The sequence below is a fragment of the Taeniopygia guttata genome, chromosome 11 (assembly GCF_048771995.1).
Source record: "Taeniopygia guttata chromosome 11, bTaeGut7.mat, whole genome shotgun sequence".
NCBI lineage: Eukaryota > Metazoa > Chordata > Aves > Passeriformes > Estrildidae > Taeniopygia > Taeniopygia guttata.
Genome location: NC_133036.1, coordinates 14,200,390 through 14,207,439, shown reverse-complemented (window position 1 = coordinate 14,207,439; position 7,050 = coordinate 14,200,390).

Genomic DNA, 7,050 nt, shown 5'->3' with positions numbered 1-7,050 from the left:
ACACCATTTGCAGAATTTCCTTTTGAAATTAATTTCATGCATAGATTTTAAGGGTTTTACAAAAAATTGCCTAATTTCAATGTGAATTCAAAAACAATCAATATACACAGTGAACATACAAAAAGCATGATTGCTGTAGGAAAATTCACCCAAAAAACCTGGCTCTGGAGAACTCCATGACCTACAGTCACACTGCTGCAGCCCTCAGATGTTCTCTTTTTTCCACACATTCTAAGTGATCCACACTGGATACCTAACAATCCAGAATACCAGCCCTAACAAAGAAGAACAGTCCTTGATTGAAGGATTTTAACTCCTTTCTTACAAAGGTCGAGAAAAAAAGCATTTAAAGAGTAAATCCCTATGAAAACTTCCCTACTTCCAAACTTGTGTTTTGTTTTCAGTTATACTGATTTTATGGTATTCTGTTATTTGTGATATTAAGAAGGCTCAAAAATGCCATTTTAAGGATTTCATAATTTCTTAAACTGTTCTATTTTCAGCATCTATATAACACACTGATTTCTTTTAAGCTTTGGAACCCCATAAAACTTGAATAAAGCAATACTTCTGCCATTCCAACATCTGAGAACTTCAAGTAATATATTTGATGCTTTTCAGGAAAAAAAAAATCCACCAGATATGGCATTCCTGATGCTAATGTTAAACAAGATAAAATTCTGTAACTTGACAAAGACAAATGAAAACCAAAGCATGCCCTCCAAGGCAGCAAACGAAAAGGCAAAAGTCTCCTGCAGCTGACTTTAACAAAGTTACAGTGCTGGTGTATTAAACCAGACAAATCTATCTGAATAGAGTTTCATGGCTCAGAGTTACATGTGCAAAAGTCATGAAAATAAGAGTTATTCCCACAATGGTTTAACATGGTTCAGTGGCTTCCTCACACTGCGGGCATCTTTTCCTCTCCTTCAGCCAGTGCTGTATCAGCTGCACCCACACGTGTGTGAGCAATGATAAGCAATTATGGAGACTTTACAGTGATAACTATTAAATGAAAATTGTGACTGCAGTTCAGCAAAGTAATATGGCTTTGCTAATTAACAGTACAACAGGCTTAGAGATTTCTTCTGAAGGGAGTGCTGAGAAATTAGGCACATGCTGTTGTCATTGTAGTATTTAACACTGCTCTTGGTTTTAACCAAGGACATGCAAGTTTATTTTATCTCTGTTAATTACTATAAAGCTAAAAAATCAACCTGAGACCCCGCAGTTATGCAAGATAGTCTATATTATAAATAAGACGTTTACATCAGCCTACATATTTTATGGCCCTTTTCTAACCCCAATTATCTATAACTTACTAGTTTGAGAAAATATCAGGACCAAGGGCATTGCACCATTGCTTAATGATCAGAAATTATGAGAAATTTCCTTAATTATGAAAATTTAAGGTACACATTTATTGCAGAGTTCTATATAATAAGGGCTAGGGTTTTTCTCCTCCAATTCCTTTCTGTCCATAAATTAAACTATTTCAGCCAAACAATGACTCTTAAAATCCTAACAGCAGCTTCACTGGGACTTTCATTAAAACTCTAAGATATGTGCAGACCAACATGTGGAGTGAAAAGAGGACCAAGAATAAACATTTTTACCCTAATATCTTCCAAAGACCCTCTAAATTTTTCACCTATGAATTTTACACTCACTTTATTTACACCTATGAATTTTACACAGACTTAAAAGAACATGAGTCACAAAAACCTGCAGCTTCCAACATCCCAAAGCTGAACTAAGCTTTTGAGACACCTCAGTACAATAAGGCTAAGAAAGACAACAGCAAAACATAAAGAATCTCATGCACTTGTCAGTTAATGTAGCATTAAAGTTGTATATTTATTCACCCACAGGAACTGTAGGGATGGTGAAGGCTATTTGCTAATCTCAATTAGGCCAATGTGAACCTGGCAGCACAGATATTTGTGATTTACATCAGTGCTAGTGCTATCAATAAGTGATAAAAGATTTTTTACTGGGATGTTCAGATAATTCCCCAAATACCAACTAATAAAAATATATCTATTCATGCGGCTTCCATTAGCAGTGCTTCACTGTACTTTAAATGTAGTAGATTAAAAGCTTCCTCTTCAAACCTTTCCTGAGTAAATGCTTTCTTTCCCTCCACCACAAGAAGTAAAAGATGAAAAAAATAAAACTCTGAAAGAACTAGACAAAGTTTCCAGAGCTCAAGTCTGCAAGTACAAAAACAAACAGACAAAAAAATAATCCTCACTATTGTGTTTACAGCTTCTCTGGTACACTCAATATAGAGTGATTATAAACCAGAAAACAAACAAACACCCCAAACCCAATATGTTCATTTCAAAGATCTATATTCAAGTGTCTTATCTCACACCACTGTCAGAGCTGGCAGCATTTTGAGTACTTCATGCTCAGGTTTGCTTTGGTGTCACATCCCTGCAGACCCAGGAACACAAATCCCACCCTGGGAGCACTCAGCTCCTTTGGGGAATTCAGTGACACGTGGATGCCTCTTTAGAATCCTGAGTCTGTCAACTACAAGTCAGAAAAATTGATTACTTTGATCACAAAAGGTGCATTTGCATGAATGAATTTTTGATTGTAGCAAAAACTGTTAAGTCAGGATCCACGAAGCAAAGCAAAGAAATGGATTTGCAGCCACAGCTTCAATTAATGGTTTCAGTTCCCAGTGGCAAATCAATGTCCACCACCTCTGACTTTCTTGTCAAACACAGGCAGGCAACAGCATCTACAGCACTTAAATTATAGATCTTGTAAAATCTGGGGAGCAAGACTTAACAGGAATGTCTCATTTTACCTCAGCACAACTTATACTCTGCTCTCCTGCTTGGTCCTGAAATGGCTTTGGCTAGAAGGGTAGAATAATTCAGTATTGCTGAAGGTAGAAATAAGCTCTAGATAATTATTATCTTCAATCATGATTACGAACTCCAAAATAAATACACCAGCTTCTGCTTTGATGTGGATAAATGTCTACTAAACATTTTAAGTCCAGTAAAATTAGGATACATATGGCCCATATGGCCTAAAACAAGGTTTGAATGAAAGAACCCAGGGGCCACAGAGAGCACTGCCTGCAGAACCTGCAGTGATGGCCAGTTGTTTTAAAGAGCTTCTCGAGTAAAAAGTACCAGAGAACAAGAGGAAATAAGGCACAAACTCACACATCACATTTTATTTCCACATTAGGAACAGAAGAGCAGTGATATAACAAAGGCCAGAGGAAGCTTTAGGGGAAAATATTAAGTAGTAGATGTGATGTCACATAATGTAATTGAGCAACTTGTTCCCTGGTAATAGCAGTTGGAGTGAGTCATCCTACTACAGCCTTTTCTGCATAGCAACTCATTTGGGTACTGTAACAAAGTGGCCCAGGAACCAGGAAATTATGAAAGACTGATTTATCTCTGGCAGTTAACTGCAAAAACATCCAAAGACCTCACATAAATTTTGTGAATGAGTAATGGAACTCAGCACTGAAGAGCAGGTAGTGAGCATCCTGAAGGACACACCTCCGAACTCTGGAGCTTCCCAGGTGGGGGAATGCACAACTTCCAGTGGTGCAGCTCTTAGTCCAAACATGTTTCACTTGAAAAAACTGATCAGCACACCAGCACAAGAGAAAAGCCCCTCAGCTTTCTTACAGGTGCATTTAACATAAGCATCTCCTCACTGGGTGATGCAAGTGGTCAGGACAGCTTCCTTCAACCAAAAACTGCACACAGTGGATGTGTCTGCCCTGCAAGGACATGGCCTGCAGGGTGGCTTTGCTGCTTTTGGAAGATCCTATCTGTAGAAGCTGAAAGTCTTAGAATAAAGAAAACTATGGCAATTTATCTGGGTAGGTACTGCAGATTTTGACTGCAGTTTCACAGAGTTGAGATTTGAAATTTTTCCAGCTTAGTTATAAGTCACAAAACTCCTCACAGCTCAAGTCATTCACAAATCCAGAATACTTCTCTGTATTGTGTTATATGCAGCACATTTGTTTTTCTCATTTGTTGTTACAGACAACATCCATGCCTTCAGTACCCTTTTTCTTGGTACTCTGCCGTTTTTCCCACTTATTTTCATTCCTAACCTCCAATGGCAATTGTGAAGGCAAAGCACAGCGTTACTTTCATGGGGTGGCTTTGCTGCTTTTGGAAAATCCGTGTTCCTTGAGTAACTTGCCATGGTAGCTGACCATGCCCATGCACAACAAACAGCAGTTCCCAAGTGCCTAACTGGTGTCTTTGCAGAATGTTCGCTGCTGCTTTTACACCTGTTTTCTCTCTTCTGTTTTCTCCCATTACTGTCCATAGTGTCTGCACTGTGTACTGCACATAATTTCATTTTACTAATTTCTCTCAGGTGTGCCTGGGGCTATTGTCATACTGTGCACTCCCTTTTCTTCTGGGCTGTACTAATTCTGTTCCTTTGATAATACAGTGGCACCCATGAGTCACTGCTCAGGTGGATTTCACTGCTCTCTACCTTTCCAATCAAAGTCCCTTCTCACAGAACCTCATTTCAAGGCTCTTTAACAGAGCCACTCCAAACACTCCAAACTTGACTATAAAGTCATAATAAGATTCTGAAAAAAAATCCTATTTGTGCTAGAAAGGCTCACAGGGTACGGGCAGAATTCCTGCAATTCATGGTGATCTCATTTGGCTTCTCTGTGCTAATCCACCCCTTTTTAGTTCTTGAAAACAATGAACTCCTGAAGAGTTGAAAAAAGATTGATAACAAGAGGCTGCTTTGGTATGTAACAGTGACACTATTCAGGCCTTGAGTCTGAAAACTTGACATAACTCCTGGAAAGACCTCAGGACAGAAAAATTTATTAAATGTACTTTGAGAATGCTTGTGAAATAAATAAGGAATTAATAGTGGAATTGTCTTTTGATCTATGCATATTAAACAGTTAACAGCCATTGAAATACCTCCATTCTTCAGTGCTTAAATTTGTTTTATAATGTTATTTGAGATTTCAGCACATGCTTAATTATCCTGTTACATCAGAATTCTAAGGAACTATTTTTAATTGTATTAGAAATCACCCATTAGTCTGAGGAAGGGGGCATGGTGTTAAGTTTACACAACTGAAGAAAAAGGTGTTCCAGGTTCCTTATGTAATAAGAAAAAAGGCAGCTGATTTTAAAAAGTACATATAAAGTCCAAGAAAATAATATAAAATCTCATAATTATTGTATCATATGAAAGTCTCCTAAAAAGGGACAAATTATTTACTTGGAGGTTTTTATGAACTTTCCTCCTACATAGCCATCAGTAGTGACTGTTCCAATAACTTCTCAGTCTCTATAGCAAGCATTTTCTAATTAATGAGAAATATATTACCATCAAGATGAAAGCTGTCATTTATCTACAGGTGAGATACGTTAAATATGAAGTGCTCACAAGAAGTTGAAGTTGCATGTTCACAAAGTTTAAATGATGTGGAAATGCACTTTAAGGAAAACCTAAACCAAGGCTTTAGAAAAATTATCTATTCCATCAAATAAAATGTATTAAAACAATTATTAAACTGTTACATTTGCAAACTTGATCATATATTTCTTAACACAATATGAAAGATTTGCTATCCAGCAACCTGCACTCTGGTAAATACTCAGGAATGTGCTCAGAAAGCAAGAGAACTGCACAAATGGAATAAAGTTGTTAACAACAGAGAAGAGCCAATATCTCACTGATGCAAATAAATGCCTCAATAAGAATGTGTGCATATCCACAGGAGCACTCACACAACAGCTTCAGGTGGCATGTGAAGATGTGCCAGCTCTTGAATACAAACATGTTTCTGTGTCATCACCAGAAACTATTTTGGCATCTGTATTAATATTGCTAATAAATTAAAGCAAGCCAAAGCCAAATGAGATAATCTACCAGGAGCCTTTTGACCTCAAAAAAAAGGTTGAAAATGTCTTTGAATGTCACTTTTTTGCATTTAAAACTGAATTGGGGCTTGTTTTACTGATTGTTTTGTCTCCTCTGCCTCTCTCCCTTTCTGGAGTAGATAGAACAAGCTGAAATGGCAAAAGTACTGAAATATTTACCCCCGCAGCCACCCGGCGTTTCTAGACTAGCCCAGATCTGAGAGGGCTTTGGGGGAATATTTCAGGGGCAAGGCAAGAGATTCCAAAAGAGGCTCTAACCCCTGATGTAGTCCAAGACATTTATTCTCGAAGGTTTCCAGGTGGCAAAGAGCACAAACAAGGAAGAACAGAGCCTTATCTAGACTCCTGCTCAGGAAAAGATAATTGGCTCTCAGCCAATTAGGTTAAGAAAGGAAGGAATGGTTAAACTAACATGGTTACAGATACAGGGGTCTCTGGTGGCGAGGGGAAATCCATTTCCCAGAGGAATACAACAAGTACTTTTACACTGTTATAAAAAGAAATATATTCAGGCTGGACTTCTAGGGGGAAAAAAAAAAACCCAAAAAAACAGTAGCCTGACAAACCAGCAAGTGTGGAAAACACCACTTTGGGAGAGCTCCCAAACTCATAATGCCATTATTACAAGACACAATAGCCCCTGTTCTAAGATGTACAACACCTGCTCTATGGCACATAAAATGAATTTCCTGCAATATCCACCACATTTCTCATTGTAAGATCTTATTACAGCTCGTGGAAGAGTTCGGTTGAACTATTTCAATTTTGTATTATAGCAATCAAAACACAGTAAAAATGAGAGGCTACAGTCTACGGCAGGAACATACAAATAGTCTGACAAAAATCTCCATAAATCATCTGCTCCATCTCCTGTGCTATTGAAAACCAAGAATACCCAAGACAACCCCTGACAGATGTTTTCTTAATAGTTCCTTAAGAAAAACTCTCTAAGGATGCCCTATCACACACCCAGGTGCCTGTTTCCCCTGCTCCACTCTTTTTACAGTGGCAAAGTTTGGGGTTTTCAAATACTTGTATTGTATCTTCTTTCCTACAATTAAAGTTGATTACTTCTTGTTCGAGCCTCAGAGAATACAGAAACAAAGAAATCAGTCCTCTTTGTAGC